The sequence below is a fragment of the Psammomys obesus genome, unplaced genomic scaffold (assembly GCF_907164565.1).
Source record: "Psammomys obesus unplaced genomic scaffold, mPsaObe1.curated_primary_1811, whole genome shotgun sequence".
NCBI classification, from domain to species: Eukaryota; Metazoa; Chordata; class Mammalia; order Rodentia; family Muridae; genus Psammomys; species Psammomys obesus.
In genome coordinates this window covers 8,317,456-8,337,006 of record NW_026585987.1, presented here as the reverse complement: position 1 = coordinate 8,337,006, position 19,551 = coordinate 8,317,456, and the positions used below count along the sequence as shown (strand labels likewise).

Sequence of the window (19,551 nt, the reverse complement as noted above, 5' to 3'; positions counted from 1 at the left end):
TGTGTGTGTGTGTGTGTGTGTGTGTGTGTGTGTGTGTGTGTGTGTGTATGTGTGTGTGTGTTTATGTGTGTATATATGTGTGTGTATGCTTGTGTGTGTATGTATGAATGTGTGTGTATATGTGTGTGTATGTATGTATGTGTGTGTTTCTGTGTGTGTATATGTTTGTGTGTGTGTGTATGTATGTGTGTATGTGTTTGTTTCCAAGCCTCTGCATTATGTGTGTCCACAAACAAGTTAACAAGGCATTGTAATTGGGTTTGAGGACCAAATACTGTTGAGAGTATGTAACAATTTTGTTACACACAGTAAAGACATAGTGGTTCTGTCTGCTCTGTAAGAATGTGGCAGACAAAAGGGGGGTGAAGAAAGTATCCTAGATAGAAGAAGCAGCATCTAGATTTTCCTGCAGTTGAGGGCAGAGTGTACCCACCACATATATGCCCATCAGTGATCAACCACTGAGTGTACATAGGAGTGACCGGGAGGAAGGAATCAGGATGGCTACCGGGACGCTGCCTGGGGCCATAGAGAGAAAGGGAATGTATGTTTCTCAGTCATCTGGAAACACACAGTTGACCTTTTGGTGCTGTGTATGGACATAGGATTGCGCACCTGAGCTAACCATCCATGTCAGACATCTGGACCAAAACTATTCCAGATGAAGCTGTGACACTTGGGAAATCAAGTTACAGAATGCACTTGGATCTCAAAAATCAGGTTTATTTTTGGTAGAGAAAACTTTCCAGGCTTAAAAGAGGTTAAAAAATAAATCAAAAGAAAACTAGTTGGTTCTAAATCATGAAACTTTCATGATGCATTTCAAAAATTACAAAAGGAAAAATTCAAACCAGCAGATTGAGGGATAAGTAATTGCTGCTAAATGGCAGGCCATGGGATATCTTTATTATGAAACTCATAAATATTGATAAAAAACATACTGAAACCTTAATAAATAAGATATGAAGAAAAAACTCACACAAGAAGTATAGCCAGCAAACACTCACAGGGAAATATTCAAATTTGTGAATTATGAAAGAAACAATTTCTAAAACCTGAAATGTTGGTTTTGCCTATTAAATTAAGTTGAAGTGTTTAAGTGAGTGCAAAGAATGCTGAAAAGAGTGTGTGCACATATCACCTTCCAATAATCGTATATGGCAGTGTAAATGACTATGCAAACATGCTGGAGGACGATTTGGCCATGTCAATGGCATCCACAGCCACGACTCTGTCCTCTCTTCTGTCTCCTAGAAGTGTGATGAGCCTGTCTGAGGGAAAAGTCTTAAACAAAGAGACGGCTTCTCCGGCAGGATTCTGAACAAAGCATCCCTTGGGGTACGGAGACACCATAACATCTAAAATGTGCAGAAACAGGACAAAGCCAACATCCACATCAATGATATTACATCACCCAGGTGGACTGTGCACAAATATGCTCACGTGGGATTTCATCAAACATTGTGCCATCCTGGACTGGATTTTCAGGCAGAGAAAGACATTTGTAGAGAAACAAGCATCTTCCTTGATAGAATTCTACTTTGACTAAATGAGATTTGACAAGTGTGCCATGGTTATAGAGGAGTTAATGTGAGGGGAAACTGAGTCAAGGCATGAAGAAATTCTCTCTACTACTCTTTTATAAACCCAAATTTATTTCTATCTAAAAGCATATGTAGAGAATAAGGCAAGGATCACACCTTGGTCATGCCTGTAGCAGAATTATAATATATTCTAAAACACTGAGAAATTTGCCCAGATTACCATAGTGCTGTGACTGCAGCACTGTGATGGATTTACTTGAAAAGTAACTTGATAACAAGAGGAAAGGCTAATTGTGACATTTAAGCAGCTGAGATTAAAGACTTTTTACTTTCCTATTTTCTTCTACTTGACAAGCTTTGCACACTGTTATCATATTGATTTACCACATTTTAAAGAAATTCCATTCAAAAAGTATTTTTGCATGTAAAGGCCAGAACTGTGGGGTCAGGAGTCACACTGAGACCCTCAGCTGTTTCAAAGGAAATCTGCAAGGCAGGTGCTAACTTGACGCCAGCTGCTTAGAGCAAATAGAGCTGTTGCATGTCTGCGGCATGCTTTTCTTTATTTAGTGATAAGGCTAAACAAAGCTTACAATTAATAACGCCTATTAGCTCTCAACAACAAATGGTAAGAGACCTACATCAGATTGTGCACATGACTCACGTCAACCATCACAGACAACTCAATACAACCAGGAAGGAGACTGTAAGGGGGATAAAAACATCACATGGAATCGCCCCTGGCTGTGCCTGAACCTCTACCAGGGAGTGGCTGGCTGCAAAGACAGAGTCCCCAGCTCCTTGCTGCTATTCAGGGGCTGGCTACAACTAAAACAGAAGTCTGCATGCTCTTCTCTACTCTGTTCTAGATTAGCTCAGGCAGTTCTGATCAGGAATGGGTCTCACAAATATATCTTTCTCCTTGGGCTCCGAATCTCAAAAGAGGGCTGTGACCACAGAGTTTCACGGGAGCTGAAGGCATGGAAGATACCTTGGCTAGGTGTCAATGGGTCCAGAGGGACAGCAGCAGGGTACAGGCTGATGGCTTCTCAACGCCATGAAAACCCTGACCTGGAATCGGTGGGTCAGGGCCATCAGCAACCTGTCCACACATCTGGCTGTAACATATTTTGATCTGAGTTTGGAGAGATTGCTCAGTAGTTTAGAGCACTTGTTGCTCTTGTAGAAAAGATCAGCTCCCCACACTCACATTAAGCATCTCACAACAGCCAGCTGCAAGGAATCTGATGCCCTCTTCTGGCCTCTGTGGGCATCTACATGCATGAAGTGCAATACACACACATAAAAATAAATAATAAAAATAAATAAATAAATAGATAAATAAATAAATGAAAATAAAAGATTTTTTCCTCTTTCTCCAAATAACTAACAAACATAGAAAACTGAAATTATTGCTACTTGTTGTAACTTTAGTTTTCAGATTTCTTTCCAAAATAAAACTAAACAAATACAAATAAAACTCCATGTCTCATTCTTGCCCCCTTCCTCCCTTCCAGAGATAATGACTACTCTAGTGGCATTGGTTTTCTCCTCATGTAAGTCTGTGCTCTTGTTTCACACAGTTGTTTATTTAATGTATTTTTATTGGAAACAACCAAACTATTCATCTGTAAAGGGACAGAAAACTTGTTGGCTGTCCAGGCAATGAACTGGTAACACAGCTGGTAAACAATATTTTGAAAGAGAAAGATCTGAGGAAAAGAGGAGACAGAATGGTAAAGAGAGTTTAAAAATCTTCAGAACATTTAAAGTATTCAAAACATTAGTCAGCTCCCATTTACCCCTCATTGCTGACTAGAAATCATATTTCCTTGGTTTCTAAATATGCCCCTTGCCCATGTGCTCTCAGTTTCTAGAGTTTCTTTATTGCTGTAGTCAGTTTCCTCTGTCCTTCTGGCTAACTATTCAGGGCTGGCCATGACCTCTTTGCTTTCTCCATCCTTCAGTTTTTCTTCCTCGTGGAATGTGTTAGTGAGGGCAGCCTATTCTCTCTTCTGAGGAACAGTTGAACACAAGATGGTTTGGGTTAGAGGACTGGGATTCTAGATCTCATTTGCAGGACACTCAAATGGCTGCTAGAAGAAAGAATGACAGACTCTCCAAACATGTCTGCATGGCAAGCACACATCTCTGTGTGCCCATCTGGAGTACTCTGGACAGCAAGGCAGGCTATCAGCTCATGTTCTTCAAAGTTGTATTGGCAGCACAAGAACATTGCTTACATAGAGATTCTGTGATTCCTGGGATAAGGAAGGGCAGGCTACAGGCAAGGGGTGGGGCGGCCTATGGGGTCAGCCCTGGAATAGAGATAAACTCCAGTCAGGAAAGCATGGTGGCTCCAGGAGGACCAGAGAAACCATCAACCAAAGGGAAGACACATGCCTGTGTCGACTTCAGAGACAAGAAGGCATCTGGTTAGGTCATAACAGCAATGAGCAGATCATAGCAGCTCCTTCCCTAAAGCTCCTCCAGCCGTGACAGCGACTCTTCCCATCTTAAACTCTGTGAGTCGTCATAGCAGAGTCCAGACTTTATACAAGTTAGGCAGAAGCCAGTCCCTGCTCACCAAGAGCTCTCCATGAAGCAAAACAACTTGATCTGGATTATTCTGAAACCTCATTTATTATGGTAAGGAAACACACCAACAGTTCCTCGGTGTTTAAAAACCCTCCCAACAGTGAGGCGTTCACATGCAGGAAAAACAAGATTCAAGGAGAAAAATAAAAATAATAATAATAATAATATTTTCATCTCAACAATGATGATTATAAATGATGAAATTATGTTACCTAAGGAAAGTAGTGCTGAGGAAGCTTGCCCTTTAAAACTGGTATAAACTAGAACAGTCTGCTAATAAAGCATGCCCCGAGCTGTGTTCTTATAAGCTAAGAGCTGCATCTCCAAAGAGATAAGTAAATAAAAGCTTTTTCTCTGCCAGGAGGATTTCTGAGATTCCTTCTCTGGAGGGTTGAAAAAAAAAAAAAAAGCTATATTAGTAGGTTTGGGGTTTTTTGTTTGTTTGGTTTGGTTTTTTTGCATTAGAAACTGCTGAATAATTAGATCAATTTCTTATGGTAATTTTATTTTGTAAAGTACTTCAACTTTTTGAGCAAAATTCATCTCTGATCCAATTAGTTTTGCAATGCAATTCATAAAAACACTTCAAAATGCAAACCGAAATATGGTCTCTGACAGAAATACATGGCCAGCTCTCCAGTTATTTGATTCTCATGGAGTGAACCACGTTATAGTCACTGGTGCAGTGAAAAGAGCCTGGCTAACTAAAAATAGTCAGCAAATTTTGAATAAGCAAACAAATCCACATTTGTGCCTTTTGAAGCATGCTTTATTGTTATTATTACATTACTGAAGTAGCACTGTACGGATGCGACAGAATCTCCACACAGAAGATGCTTCCAAGTTAGTGCCTGCAAGGCAGCAGCAAAAAATGTAGCCTTAAAGCACAGAATGGAGGTTGTTCTACTCACGCCAGGATTTAGGAAGTGCCCAGAAGCTGGATCACAAGAGGTCTTGTCTGCCAGACCCCTGCGGGCCTCTTTGTGAGGCAGTCTATTCCTGTCACAGCCAGGCTCTCCTTTGAGGCCCGCCATTACAGAGTCTAGCACTAGAATGCAGGCCATCATTCCGGAGTGTGGGTTGACGCACTGAGGCATCCATGGCTGCATGTGCCAGGCACGTCCTCCAAACAGGAAGGGGGGCACTCCAGGTAACTTCTCACAGTGTCTACGAAAGCACACAAGGAAGTGGCACTCCTCTGCCATGAATCCCTGTCACCATACACGCGCACGCCCACACAGAGGTTCACATGTACACAAGCACACGCACACACAGAAATATACATACATCACACAGGCACACATAAATACCTGTAACATGTCGGTCTTCCCTGCTATCCTAAACTCATTTGCCAATTGGAGAAGACAGAGAAGCACAGACTGTGAACCCTTCCAATGGCATCTGACAAGAATACATCATGGAGACAAGTTCAGCCTATAGCCAGTAGGCCCAAAACACTACAGAATAATTACGAATGCATCCGACACAAAATTCCAAACCTACTTAACATCTTGAGATTCCCCCTTCAATGGTTCACAAACACACCAAATACCCAATATTGCAGGCTGTAGCCAGCATTTTCTCCTTTTATTTCTGTCCCTCTTCCCAGGCACACCATCAAGTCCTCCTCTCTCTTCTTTCAGATGGACTCTCTATGCCATTCCTAACACTCTAGAATGTAAGCTTCATGAGGCCAGGGACACTTGTGACCCCATCTAATGTCCTTTAACCCTGTATGCTTACAATATCTTACACAAAATAGAAAAAAGTAGGCTAGGTAAACAACAGACTGAGTGAATCCCTGTTGCCTCTGCACTGTGTCTGGGACCTTAGCAGCCTCCTTTTCTTCCATGCTCACAGCCCTAAACTAACCATGAACCTGGATTTACTCTTCTAGCTGCCACGTTCTCACAGGCCTACTGCAAACAAACATGAAGCTTCCCTCTGCCCCTGGAAATACTATCACAGCTAAGGTTGGAGGCCTTTTGCTTTATGCTATCAACTTGCTGAGACTGGACTACAGTTCAGGTCCTTCCCAGTCTAAAGAGTTCAGCTTCGTTAGTACGTGTGTGTGTGTGTGTGTGTGTGTGTGTGTGTGTGTGTGTGTGTCTTGTAAGAGTTGGTTTTTCCTTTCTACCATTTGAGTTCTTGGACTTGAACTCTTAACAAGGCCTACCTTTGCTAAGAAGGCATTGAGAAGCACAGGGAGAAACCAAGGTGATGTGTACCATCCTGCGTGTCCAAAGCCACAGGCATGAGAGACTCCTTTGGAAGGACTAAGGATCATGTCTGTGACCTGTAAACCAGTCTTCATTCCCTGACAGCCTCAGAAAAGGTGGCCTATATCTACAGAAAGCTGCCCTCTTTGGCTTGATACTACATGAAGCATCTTTGAGGCTACTGTGCCCAGAGGCAGGGTCGTTGCAGGAAGAGCATTGCCATTAGAATGCCAGAGGTCATTACTGAAGGCACATCCAAGGTGAAAGCTCCCTGAAGAAACCAAGAGAAACAGTTTGTTTGCATAGCTCCAAAGTATCTCAACAGAAATGTCTACAAACTGATCTCATGGTTTTTCATGTCCACAAATTATCTTGATAGTCTTCCCTCTACAACATGGAGCCTGTCATAGTCCATGAAGGCAACCATAATAGTATACCACAAACTGGCTAACTTAGGAACAACAGAAATGTGTTTTTCATAGTTACAGACTGGGAAGTCCATGGTTAAATCATGGCAGACATGGTGTCCGGTGAAGGTGATTTTTTGGTTTATGCATGGCACCTTTTTGCTCAATCTTTATATGGTAGAAAGGAGACTATTTTTTTTCATCCTCTATTAGGGGTACTAATGCCAATTGTAAGAATTCCACTCACAGCCTGATTATCTTCCAAATGTCCTGAATGCTATCACTTTGGGGATTCAGTGTCAACATATAAACTTGGGGGAGTCAATCGCTCACTCTAGAGTAGAGCTAAACACCTCATCAGGGATGGCAGATGCGATGAGACGAGATAAGAGCATGCTACTTCTGACAAACCTAAATTAAGTGTCACTATGAAAAGAATAACCCATTTAAAAAGCATCACTGTCCTGGAAGACAAAAACATACTGAGCATCTCCACTAACTAGATAGCATTAAAGAGATGTGACATCAAAAGGCACGGTGGGATCCTGGGATAGAAAAAACAGTACTGGAAAAAAATGAGTAGAATTTGAATAATAATTTACTGTAGTTAACAGTACTGTATCAATGTTAATTTCTTAGAGTTGATAACGGATCACCATGGCAATGTAAGACATTTACATCAGAAGATGCTGACTGAAGGCTCCATGGAAGCATGACTGTATAAGTCTGAAATTTATCTGAAATACACGCTTGAATAAATTGGAAATTGGTTGAAAATAAAATGAGCAAAGAAACATGTCATTGTTTTTGTCATCGCAACCTCAGCAGGGGACCCTTGCTGCCCGGGCAGAAGTTTCTCACTAGACAAGCCGAGCTACCTGGAACAGGCTGCCAAGGCTGGGAAATCAAAACCACAAAGCCACCCAGCATGGAGGATCCATAGGGCTCCTAAGGCACACCCCCACCCCGAGCTGAGGAGTAATTAGCGATTGATGGTCAGGAGAGGAGGGAGTTACTCTGAGGTATAGGCCCACTGGTAGGTTCCTCATGGCCCGGTGAGTGGTCCCATGGGAATGCACATTCGGGCAGGACGAATTAGCCTCAGTGTGGTCAATACTTTAAAAAGATAAAGAAGGAGGACATGGAGATGTGATGGGTGGTCCTGGGAGGAGCTGGAGCTGGTGAGGGGTGGACATGGTGAAGATACACATGCATAAAAAGTTTCTGAGAACACAAAGCTGATCCCTTCTTTGAGTGCCTCTTCCAGAAGCAGAATGCCACACCAATTCTTTGCCAAGAAGAGCTTTCCTTCATTTTTCTCTTTAGAACCAATCTTCCCACCTTTAACTTTTTTTATTCCAGGAGCTAACTCTGACTCTTGGAAACATATGCAACACTGTGGAAGGCTGGGCAGTCCACACCTAACCTAGAAACACAAGTCCCTTGCTGGGACAAAAATTCAACATACAGACATGCATACATACATACATTTATTTATCTATTTATCTATTTATTTATTTGGTGTTTTGAGGCAGGGTCTCTCTATGTAGCTAGCCTTGGCTGGTCTGGAACCCGCTATATAGACCAGGCTGGCCTCAAGCTCACAGAGATCCACCTGCCTCTGCTGAGTGCTGGGTTTGAAGGTGTGCACCACCATGCCCAGCCCCTAGACGCAACCTTTGTGGTTGTCCTAAGACAGTTGGGAACATCCTGCTCAGACTTCACTTGTAGCTCCCTCCTGGAAAGCCACTGTCTTCAGACGACATAGAGCTCAGCCATTAATAAACCACATATTACGTCTTATGGCTTATTATACACAATTGCAAAGGACTGAGAACTCACTGTCCTTCACAGAATAAAGATAGCTATCATTTGAAAATGGAAAGGAGACTGAGCTGTCTGTGGGCTACATCCAAACAGGACCTAGAGGTCCTTTCTATGCACTGTGATTGGTTGATGTATCAGTCTCTGCAGTATAGGCTAGGGTCAGACAGTAGAATCAGACTTCCCCTATCAGTAGACTAGGGGAGAGGGATAGGAGAGAAAGAGGAAAGGAGGGTGGGACCAGGAGGAGATGAGGAAGGAAGTTACAACTGGGATACAAATTAAATAATAATAATAATAATAATAATAACAATAACAATAACAATAATAATAATAGAAAATTTAAAAAAAAGAAAGAAACAAAACTGGAAAGGAAAGCAGCCACCTCTCTTTACCTTAAAAGCTGATGACTTTTAAAACTCCTGGTATGTTCACAGTTTTGTATATAACTTACTCACTTGGCCCATGGACCAAAGAACACTTTGGTGTTTTATGCCCACCCTCGCCTAGAGGCAGCTTGATGTTCTGAGCTGAAATCAGAGTTCAAGCCGGATGTAGCTACTCAGCCAAAGAACAAGAAAACATGCAGTCTATGCTAGTAGTAAAAGCTTACAGCCACTTGAAGGACCAGCTTCCGTGCGTAAGCAATCTGCATGTGCTTTCTCCATCTGTCTTTCCAAAGCCTCTATTTCACACACAGGGGAAGTGAGGGTGGTGGACATACAGCAGCCGCCCACTGAGAGACGCTGCCCCCACTTCCCACCCCAGCGCAGGTAGCACGTAGGGGTGGAGGCCGGCGGTTCTCAGAAACCAACCTCTCATCCATGGCTCCGTTGTCTTCTCTCTACTTAGAGAGGACACCAACTTCTAACATACCCAGTTACATGTTATCTGGGTCCCCATCGAGGGCCAGGAAGTCTTTCTTACAATTAACGGAGAATGAATGGGACTCTATCACACATTAGCTTTTTAAAGACAACGTGAACACACTAACATGGATCTGAGGGATGAATGGTGTGGTCGCGTCTGATGTACAGAAGTTGCAGAATAGTGGGCTATCCCCTATTGAGACTCAAATTCTCAATGAAAAAAAAATCAACATAACTGAAATGATGAGATGGGGCAGCTTTCCATTTTCTGATATAAGCAAATCATGTCATGGTATTAGAAGAACCATGGAGAGTGGAGTCATGATGGTGATAAGTCCTGAGTTAGTAAATCAATACCCAGTCAAGAAGATGTGAAATCCGCCCTGCCACCTGAAAGAGGTACGCTTGAGTCAATTACAAGGTTAAATCAGTCTGTGTGCTCTTCACTAGTGTCCTAGCAGGTATCTATTTTACTTCTCTAATTTAAGGATCTAATTTAATTCATGATGTACCAACTACTAAGAATTTTGACTCACCTTCTGTTCCCAATCAGGATAAGCTAAGTAACACTGCTATAACAAGTGAGCCACAGTTCCATGGCTTACAACAAGAAGGATTTTGGGGTTGGTTCTATCTTTCTTCCCACACGGTCCCCATTATGAAGCCTAGACGAATATTTGGAGAAAGGTGAGCTCGTGGACTCACCATTCGAGTTGTTTCCAAGGAGTGTCAAAAGTCCATCTCTATAGCTCATCTCTCATGGAATAACACCAGTCACATGATTCACCTGACTTTGGTTGGTCACCATCACAACAGTCTACCAGTGTTTGAAGAACACAAAACACTAGAAAATCAGAGTCAGAGAATTAAACACTAGTGGGATCGATTTAGGTCCTGTACTGGTGATCCAGTGTTTGAAAGCCCTTCTAAAGGCACATCTACACCCTTAAGTACATCTTTTCAATAAACATCAATCACTGTGTGGCCTTCTCAGGCTCAGAGATGAGTATCCATTGACCTTACTCACATGTGCACACAATGCACTGGCTGTGCTGGGCATTCTTGAATAGTGGACTTAAAAGACCCTTCAACTATAATTAAAACACCATGGAATTGGCATAAGAATGGGCAGGCAGATCAATAGAGTGGGACGGATAGCCCTAGAACATATAAAAACTTAATTTATGATAAGAAAGGCATCTTGGATCAATGAGGAATGGAAGAATTATTCCACAGATAGCATTAGGACAGTTGGTTAGCAAATTAGAAGAGAAAATCAATCCCCAGCCTTAATTCATACTATATACTGACATAACTTTAACTCCAGATGGATTAAAATTTTTGAGAAATAAACATTTGTAAAGCCATAAAACAAGGACGTTCTCTCTAGCCACCCTCAGCCACTTCAGCATTATTATATCTAGGTTTTTGCTCATAGACAAAAATCATACACAAAATAAACAGATTATACACCAATTGTGTTTCAAAACATTTCTTATGTGAAAAAGAACACCAAAGTCAAAATATTACCCAAGGACAAATATTTACAGAGCAGTGGAAGAATAATATCATTTAACACACAAGGAGCTTATGCAAAACACAACAGAAATATTTAAGGTCCACAGATGGAAAATAGGCAAAGGACTTAAACAAAATGCTAGGAACAACAAAATTTAAACACACATATTCAAAATATACTTAGAATACACGAGTAGTTAATGAAGTACAGTTCTTCCTGGAAACCTGGGGGCCACTACTTTCTGTAATTGAAACAAGGTACTGACCGTCTGGCTCAACAGGTGAAGGCACTTTCCACTAGGCTGGTGACCTAATTTTCAGTGCCCACATGGTGGAAGGAGACAGTGAACTACACAAAAGCTGTCCTCTGGCCGCCACATTCATACCTTAGCACACGCGCGTGCACACACACACACTCATACACACTGAAAAACTGAAGTGAAACTAGATAGGTTTTGGTACGTAGCCCTGCCTGGCATGAAACTTATAACGCAGACGAGTCTAGCCTTGAGCTCACAGTGATGCTCCCTGTGCCCCATCTGCCTTCTGAAGGCTGGGATTAAAACATCTGCCACCATTCCCAGCTAAGACAAGATTTAATAACGATAAGTTCCATAGCAGCATTTTATACAGTTTGATTTAACCTGCTATGGTTACTTTTGTGTTTGTGTTTGTGAGGGAGATGGAACACAGAGTTTTACGCAGGTGAGCAAGCCTTCTTCCCTGAGCTACATCCCAGCACTTGGTTTATGCCACAAGCTCTCAGTAGGCCTAGGCGGAGAGCAAACTTTCTTTGCCCACCCTTGCTTTCCAAATGCTGAGATGAGAGTACAGGAAAGCACCATCATGCATAGCTTGTATTACCCTTAAAAAGTAGACAGACATTGTCAGATGAGTCTTAAATATATGCCAATATGCCCAAATACCCACAATTCTCACACTCTGTATAAAGAAATAATCTTCTGTGGGAAAAAGTTTTCTGTACAAGCACATCCATCTTCCCACAGTCATGACAAAGAAAAACTCAAACAGCAGCAACCTAGGCAAGAACGTGGGAGTGGATCACGGGCGTCAGTGTCCTCTCACTTAAATGATGTTTGACAAGAGTTTGGCATAAGAAGTGGAAAGGATTCTTTTCCAGTGTAGGTGATCAAAGCAGTCTCTGAGTGAATGTGTACACACACATGGGTGTGCCTATGCCACGTAAGCGCACATATCCCACTACTGTGCGCACCATATGAGTAACACATGGCTGCCTATATGCCACATGAGTGAACATAAAACACATGACTATACATTTGCGACATGCGTGCACATACAACACATGGTCGTGCACACAACACGTGAGTGTGTAAAACACATGACTATACACACAGCACAGCACTGGACATATGCTACATGAGTGTACATACAACACACGATTATACACACAATGCATGACTACACAAATGCCGTTCGCATACAAATAACACATGACCATACACAACGACGGTACACATGCCACATGAACATACGTACAACACATGACTGCAAGCAATACAAGGTTGGATATGCAACACATGACTGTAATACAACACACAGCTCTACATACAATGCACAGCTGTGCAAACAACACGTGGTGGTATATATAACACATGAACATGATACATCCATGTACAGACACGAAGGACTGTGCACATAACACAGAAGTGTAATACAATACATGACTTTACAAAACATATTCTTTTCTGAGAAAATAATATTTTCCTGAAAAAATAATCAACAGAAATGTTATTGATTTCCAAAGGGGTTGTACAAGTTTACATTCCCACCAGCAGTGGAGGAGGGTTCCCCTTTCTCCACAACCTCTCCAGCATGTGTTGTCCCTTGAGGTTTTGATCTTTGTCATTCTGATGGGTGTAAGGTGAAATCTCGGGGTTTTGATTTGCATTTCCCTGATGACTAAGTACGTTGAGCATTTCTTTAAGTGTTTCTCTGCAATTCAGTATTCTTCAATTGAGAATTCTCTGTTTAGCTCTGTACCCCATTTTTTAATTAGATTACTTGATTTTTTGCTGTTTAACTTCTTTTTTATTTTTTAATTTTTAATTATACTTTATTTACTTTATATCTCCCCTCTAGTTCCTTCCCTCCTCCCCTCCCAAACCCTCCCTTCCTTCCCCTTCTCCACACACTCCCCTCCCCAAGTCCACTGGTAGGGGAGGGTTTCTTTTTCTTCCTTCTGATCCTAGTCTGTTAGGTCTCATCAGGAGTGGCTCCATTGTCTTCCTCTGTGGCCTGGTAAGGCTGCTCTCCCCACAGGGGGAGGTGATCAAAGAGCAGGCCAATCAGTTCATGTCAGAAGTAGTCCCTGTTCCTGTTACTATAGAACCCACTTGGACACTAAACTGCCATGGACTACATCTGTGCAGGGGTTCTAGGTTATCTCCATGCCTGGTACTTGGTTGGAGTATGAGTCTCAGGAAAGACCCCTGTGCTCAAATTTTTGGTTCTGTTGCTCTCCTTGTGGACCTCCTGTCCTCTCCAGCTCTTACTGCTATTTCCCACTTCTTTCATAAGATTCCCTGCATTCTGCCCAAAGTTTAGTCATAAGTCTCAACATCTGCTTTGATAGTCTGCAGGGCAGAGCCTTTCAGAGGCCCTCCGTGGGAGACTCCTAACTTGTTTCCTGTTTTCTTCTTCTGATGATGTCCATCCTCTTTGCCTTTTGGAACAGGGATTGAGCATTTTAGCAAGAGTCCTCTCTCTTGATTAGTTTCTTTAGGTGTACAGATTTTAGTAGGTTTATCCTATATTATATGTCTATATGAGTGAGTATATACCATGTGTGTCTTTCTGCTTCTGGGATAGCTCACTCAGGATGATCTTTTCCAGATCCCACCATTTACCTGCAAATTTCATGATTTCTTTGTTTTTTATTGCTGAGTAATATTCCATTGTGTAGATGTACCACAATTTCTGTATCCATTCCTCCACTGAGGGGCATCTGGGCTGTTTTCAGCTTCTGGCTATTACAAATATAGCTGCTACAAACATGGTTGAGTGAATGTCCTTATTGTGTACTTGAGAATCTTGTGGGTATATGCCTAGGAGTGGAATAGCTGCGTCTTGAGGAAGCACTATTTCTAGTTGTCTGAGGAAGCGCCAGATTGCTTTCCAGAGTGGTTGTACAAGTTTACATTCCTACCAGCAGTGGAGGAGGGTTCTCCTTTCTCCACAACCTCTCCAGCATGTGTTGTCACTTGAGTTTTTGATCTTAGCCATTCTGATGGATGTAAAGTGAAATCTTAGGGTCGTTTTGATTTGCATTTCGCTCATGACTAAGGATGTTAAGCATTTCTTTAAGTGTTTCTCTGCCATTCGATATTCCTCTATTGAGAATTCTCTGTTTAGCTCTGTTCTCCATTTTTTAATTGGATTACTTGATTTGTTGCTGTTTAACTTCTTGAGCTCTTTATATATACTGGATATTAGTCCTCTGTCAGATATAGGGTTGGTGAAGATACTTTCCCAATCTGTAGGCAGTCATTTTGTGCTGATGACAGTGTCCTTTGCTTTACAGAAGGTTTTCAGTTTCGTGAGGAGAGGTCCCATTTATTGATTGTTGCTCTTAGAGCCTGTGCTGTTGGTGTTCTGTTCAGGAAGTTGTCTCCTGTGCCAATGAGTTCAAGGCTCTTCCCCACTTTTTCTTCTAACAGGTTTAGTGTGTCTGTGTTTATATTGAGGTCTTTGATCCACTTGGACTTTAATTTTGTGCAGGGTGATAAGTATGGATCTATTTTCATTTTTCTACATGTAGACATCCAGTTAGACCAGCACCATTTGTTGAAGATGCTGTATTTTTTCCATTGAATGGTTTTGGCATCTTTGTCAAAAATCAGGTGTCCCTAAGTGTGTGGATTTATTTCAGGATCTTCTATTCAATTCCATTGATCCACCAGTCTGTTTCTATGACAGTACCATGATCATCTCCTTAGATGCTGAAAAGGCATTTGACAAAATCCAACATCCATTCATGTTTAAAGTATTGGAGAGATCAGGGATACAAGGCACACACCTGAACATAGTAAAGGCAATATACAGCAAGCCTATAGCCAATATCAAACCCAATGGAGAGAAACTTAAATCAATCCCACTGAAATCAGGGACAAGGCAAGGTTGCCCACTCTCTCCATATCTCTTCAACATAGTTCTGGAAGTCCTTGCTAGAGCAATAAGACAACTAAAGGAGATCAAGGGGATACAAATCGGAAAGGAAAAAGTCAAAGTATCACTATTTGCAGATGATATGATAGTATACCTAAGTGACCCCAAAAACTCTACCAGGGAACTCCTACAGCTGATAAATACCTTCATCAAAGTGGCTGTTTAACTTAAGTTCTTTATATATTCTGGATATTAGCCCTCTGTCAGATATGGGGTTGGTGAAGATCCTTTCCCAATCTGTAGGCTGTCGTTTTGTTCTGACAACAGTGTCCTTTGCTTTACAGAAGCTTTTCAATTTCATGAAGTCCCATTTATTGATTGTTGATCTTAGAGCCTGTGCTGTTGGTGTTCTATTCAGGAAGTTGTCTCCTGTGCCAATGAGTTTTAGGCTCTTCCCCACTTTTTCTTTTAACCGATTTAGTGTACTGGTTTTATGTTAAGGTCTTTGATCCACTTGGACTTGGAAATCAATCTGGTGCTTTCTCAGACAATTAGGAATAACACTTCCTCAAGATCCAGCTATACCACTCTAGGCATATATCCAAAATATGCTCCAGTACACAACAAGGACATTTGCTCAACCATGTTTGTAGCTGCTTTATTCGTAATAGCCAGAAGCTGGAAACAACCCAGATAGCCCTCAGTTGAGGAATGGATACAGAAATTGTGGTACATTTACACAATGGAATACTACTCAGCAATTAAAAACAAGGAAATCATGAAATTTGCAGGCAGATGATGGGAACTAGAAAAGATCATCCTAAGTGAGGTATCCCAGAAGCAGAAAGACACACACGGTATATACTCACTTATAAGTGGATATTAGACATTTAATATAGGATAAACATACTAAAATCTGTACACTTAAAGAAGCTAAGCAAGAAAGAAGACCCTGAGTAAGATTATCAATTCTCACTCAGAGAGACAAATAGGATGGACATTGGGAGGAGAAAACAGGGAACAGGACAGAAGTCTAACTCAGAGGGCATACCTAGCAGTATATCAAAGCAGATGCTGAGACTCATAACCAAACTTTGGGCAGAGTGCAGGGAATCTTATGAAAGAAGGGGGCGATAGAAAGACCTAGAGGGGACAGGAGCTCCACAAGGAGAGCAACAGAATCAGGGGTCTTTTCTGAGACTTATACTCCAACCACGGACCATTCATGGATATCACCTAGAACCCCTGCTCAGATGTAGCCCATGGCAGCTCAGTGTCCAAGTGGGTACCCTAGTAATGGGAACAGGGACTGTCTCTGACATGGAGTCAGTGGCTGGCTTTTTGATCACCTCCCCCTGAGGGGAGAGCAGCCTTACCAGGCCACAGAGGAAGACAATGCAGCCAGTCTTGATGAGAGCTGATAGGCTAGGGTCAGATGGAAGGGGAGGAAGACTTCCCCTATCAGTGGACTTGAAGAGGGGCCTGGGTGGAGAAGAGGGAGAGAGGGTGGGATTAGGAGGGAATGAAGGGCTACATCTGGGATACAAAGTAAATAACTGTAATTAATATAAAAAAATACAAAAATAAAAAGAATGTTATTGAGAGTTTCCCCAAATTGGTTACATTTTCTTTCAACTTTTTCCTATATTTTAACTTTTGTTTAAAAAGTGTGTATTGTTTTTTGAGAGATAGATGGGCATGTTAATAGTTGATAATAATTGAATGTTGAGGGTGTTCATCGCATTGGCCCTCACATGATGATCTGTTGGTATCTATCACTAAAGACAGAGGGTAGGATCCAACACATACTAAATGCCAGAATGTTCTAAAGGAGCCCATATATTGAACCTCTCACTCAGTGTTAACATTCCTGTTTCACAGGTGACCCACGACACAGAAATTGAGTGACTTTTCTGAACTCACTCAGCTGGTGAACCAAGAGAGATTGATTCTAAAGCCAGCACTTAGAAGTACACAATACAGATACCATTGCATGTAGTTCATATAGCAACCCTGTGACCACTGATATCATATTACACATAAAAAAAAGAACTGAGACTTTGATATTTTGAGTGACCATGGCAACAGGGTAGTGGGAGAAACTGCAGTGAGCTCAGGCATCTGACATTGAAGCCCAGCCCCCTACACCCACCTCCATCCCCGACCACTGGCTAAATCTTTCTTGGTAAATAGATGGAAATAAAAGGCACATATTTCACTGGCCTAGCACCCCTTCCCTATTTAAGAAAGCATATGATTGGTGGTGATATTCTCTCTATTCTGTGTCTCTGTCGTTTCTGCTTTCCTTCCTTAGTCCTAGAAGTTTTAAGACGGCTTACTTTGCTCCAAGCTTGTAGTTTGACAAAGATCTTGGTATTGAGGGAACTGTAACAGACTTTAAATGTTTTATAGATGTTGCCATTTCTGGTTTTGTTGCCCTTGCTGGCCAAACAGAAAACAAATCCCAAACTCTAGAAATGTCTATCTATAAATGGATTGATGGGTAAAGATAATGTGCCATGCTCAGGAGAGTACTAGTCAGCCTTTAAAAGGAGAGGAAATCTTGCCATTGGAAACAGCACAGACAAACTTGGGAGACATTGTGATGCACAAAATAAGTCAGGCTAATAGAGAAATGTCACATGTTCTCACTCCTGTGAAATCTAAATGTGAGGACCTTGTAGAAGCAGAGAACAGAGTGGTGGTGACCCCCGGTGGAGACAGGGGAAGGTGTTAGCCAAGAGCTATAGCATGTTAGTTACAGAAGGGAGTAAGATCAAGAGCTCTGCAGTACAGGGATGAGAGTTAATGTACACTTGGAAATAGGTGTTGTGAAACCTCAGGATAGGAGAGGAGGGGGGGAGAACAGGAGAAGAGAGGGAAGAGAGGGGAAGGGAGAGAGAAGAGGGAGGGAGGATGGCAGTGGCTGTCCCTCAGCATGCAGCTGCCCAAGAAGGACACTCTCAAGTTTCCACAGGATCATGGCTCAGATTTGTTTCTTGCAGAGCATAAATTATTGGGAAACATTAAAAATGAAGCTAAGGCAGCTAATAAAGGCCACTTGGTTACAGCCTTTAACCATCTTTTTGAGAAATAGCATTTCAAGGGTGCTGAGACTGTGAGTGAAGAATCTGAGCAAGGGAAAAATGTGAAGCTTAATGATGATAAACCCAAAGAAACCAAATCTGAAGAGACTCTTGATGAGGGTCCACAGAAATATACAAAATCTGTTCTAAAAAAGGGACAGAAAACCAACTTTCCCCAAAAAGGGAGATGTTGTTCACTGCTGGTATACAGGGACATTCCCAGATGGGACTGGTTTTGTTACTAATATTCACAGAAGCTCAAAGAAGAAGAAAAACGCCAAGCCTTTAAGTTTCAAGGTCAGAGTAGGCAAGGTTATCAAGAGGACAGGATGAAGTGGCCCTGACCATGAGTAAGGGAGAAAGGGCTCAAATGGAGATGGAAAGCAAGGACAGTCTGATGTCAAAATTCCACCAAATGCTAACCCTCACTTCTGAAGTAGAATTAGTACATATTGACCGAACCAGTGATTCGGATCTTAAGACATCAGCAACAATAAGAACTTGGCCTTGAAACTTAACATGACTAGTCAGAGCTTGTACTTTTGTGAGAGAAGAGTCAACTGGAAAAACCAAGGAGTTGAACAGTGTTTACTTGATGTCAATTTTTGAGAACTGTAATCCTCTGGAAGTCCCTTCAGGTCTCAGCTGTTCTGCTATAGCTATATAGCAAATAATGAAGCTATACAGTAAATAATGAAGAAAACTGCTTTTCCTTTTACCTCATACTGTAAATTAAAAAGGCTCAATAAAGATGTCATGGATTGTCTTGAAAAAAATAAATAAATAAACAGGGATATGCAGCACATGAAACAGGATCTGCCTTTTTTTTCTGTCCATTCTAAATTAGGGAGACCTCAAAGAAAGGAACATTTAAGAATCCTCTGATGAGACCTGATAGGCTAGGGTCAGAGGGAAGGGGCGGAGGACTTCCCCTATCAGTGGACTCGGGGAGGGGCAGGGAAGGAGTAGAGGGAGGGGGTGGGATTGGGATGGGATGAGGGTGGGGCTACAGCTGGGATACAAAGTGAATAAACTGTAATTAAAAAAAGAATGAAAAAAAATCCTCTGGAAGGTGGGTCTATATGAGTTCAAGGACAGCCTGTCTATAAAGTGAATCCAGAACAGCCAAGGCTACACAGGGAAACCCTGTGTTGAAAATAAAATTTAAAAAAAAGAAAAAATGTCCTAAAGTCAACTTGTTTCTCTAGAGCTCATCATTACCACCACCACATCATCATCACCATAATCATCATTATTATCTTCCTTATGTCTATTTTATCTTTTTATGTCAAAGTGTTGAGTACTGAATACAGAGCCTCACGTACAAGGCAAAGAATACT

The 19,551-nt window shown here is 41.7% G+C and overlaps 1 protein-coding gene and 1 pseudogene across 2 annotated transcripts in view; one reads left to right on the top strand and one right to left on the bottom strand.

The window, feature by feature from the left end:
* Egflam (EGF like, fibronectin type III and laminin G domains) overlaps positions 1-19,551 on the bottom strand; it is a 179,968-nt gene that overhangs the window by 112,811 nt on the left and 47,606 nt on the right. The window lies entirely within an intron of this gene.
* On the top strand, positions 18,064-18,722 carry LOC129671868 (peptidyl-prolyl cis-trans isomerase FKBP3-like; annotated as a pseudogene).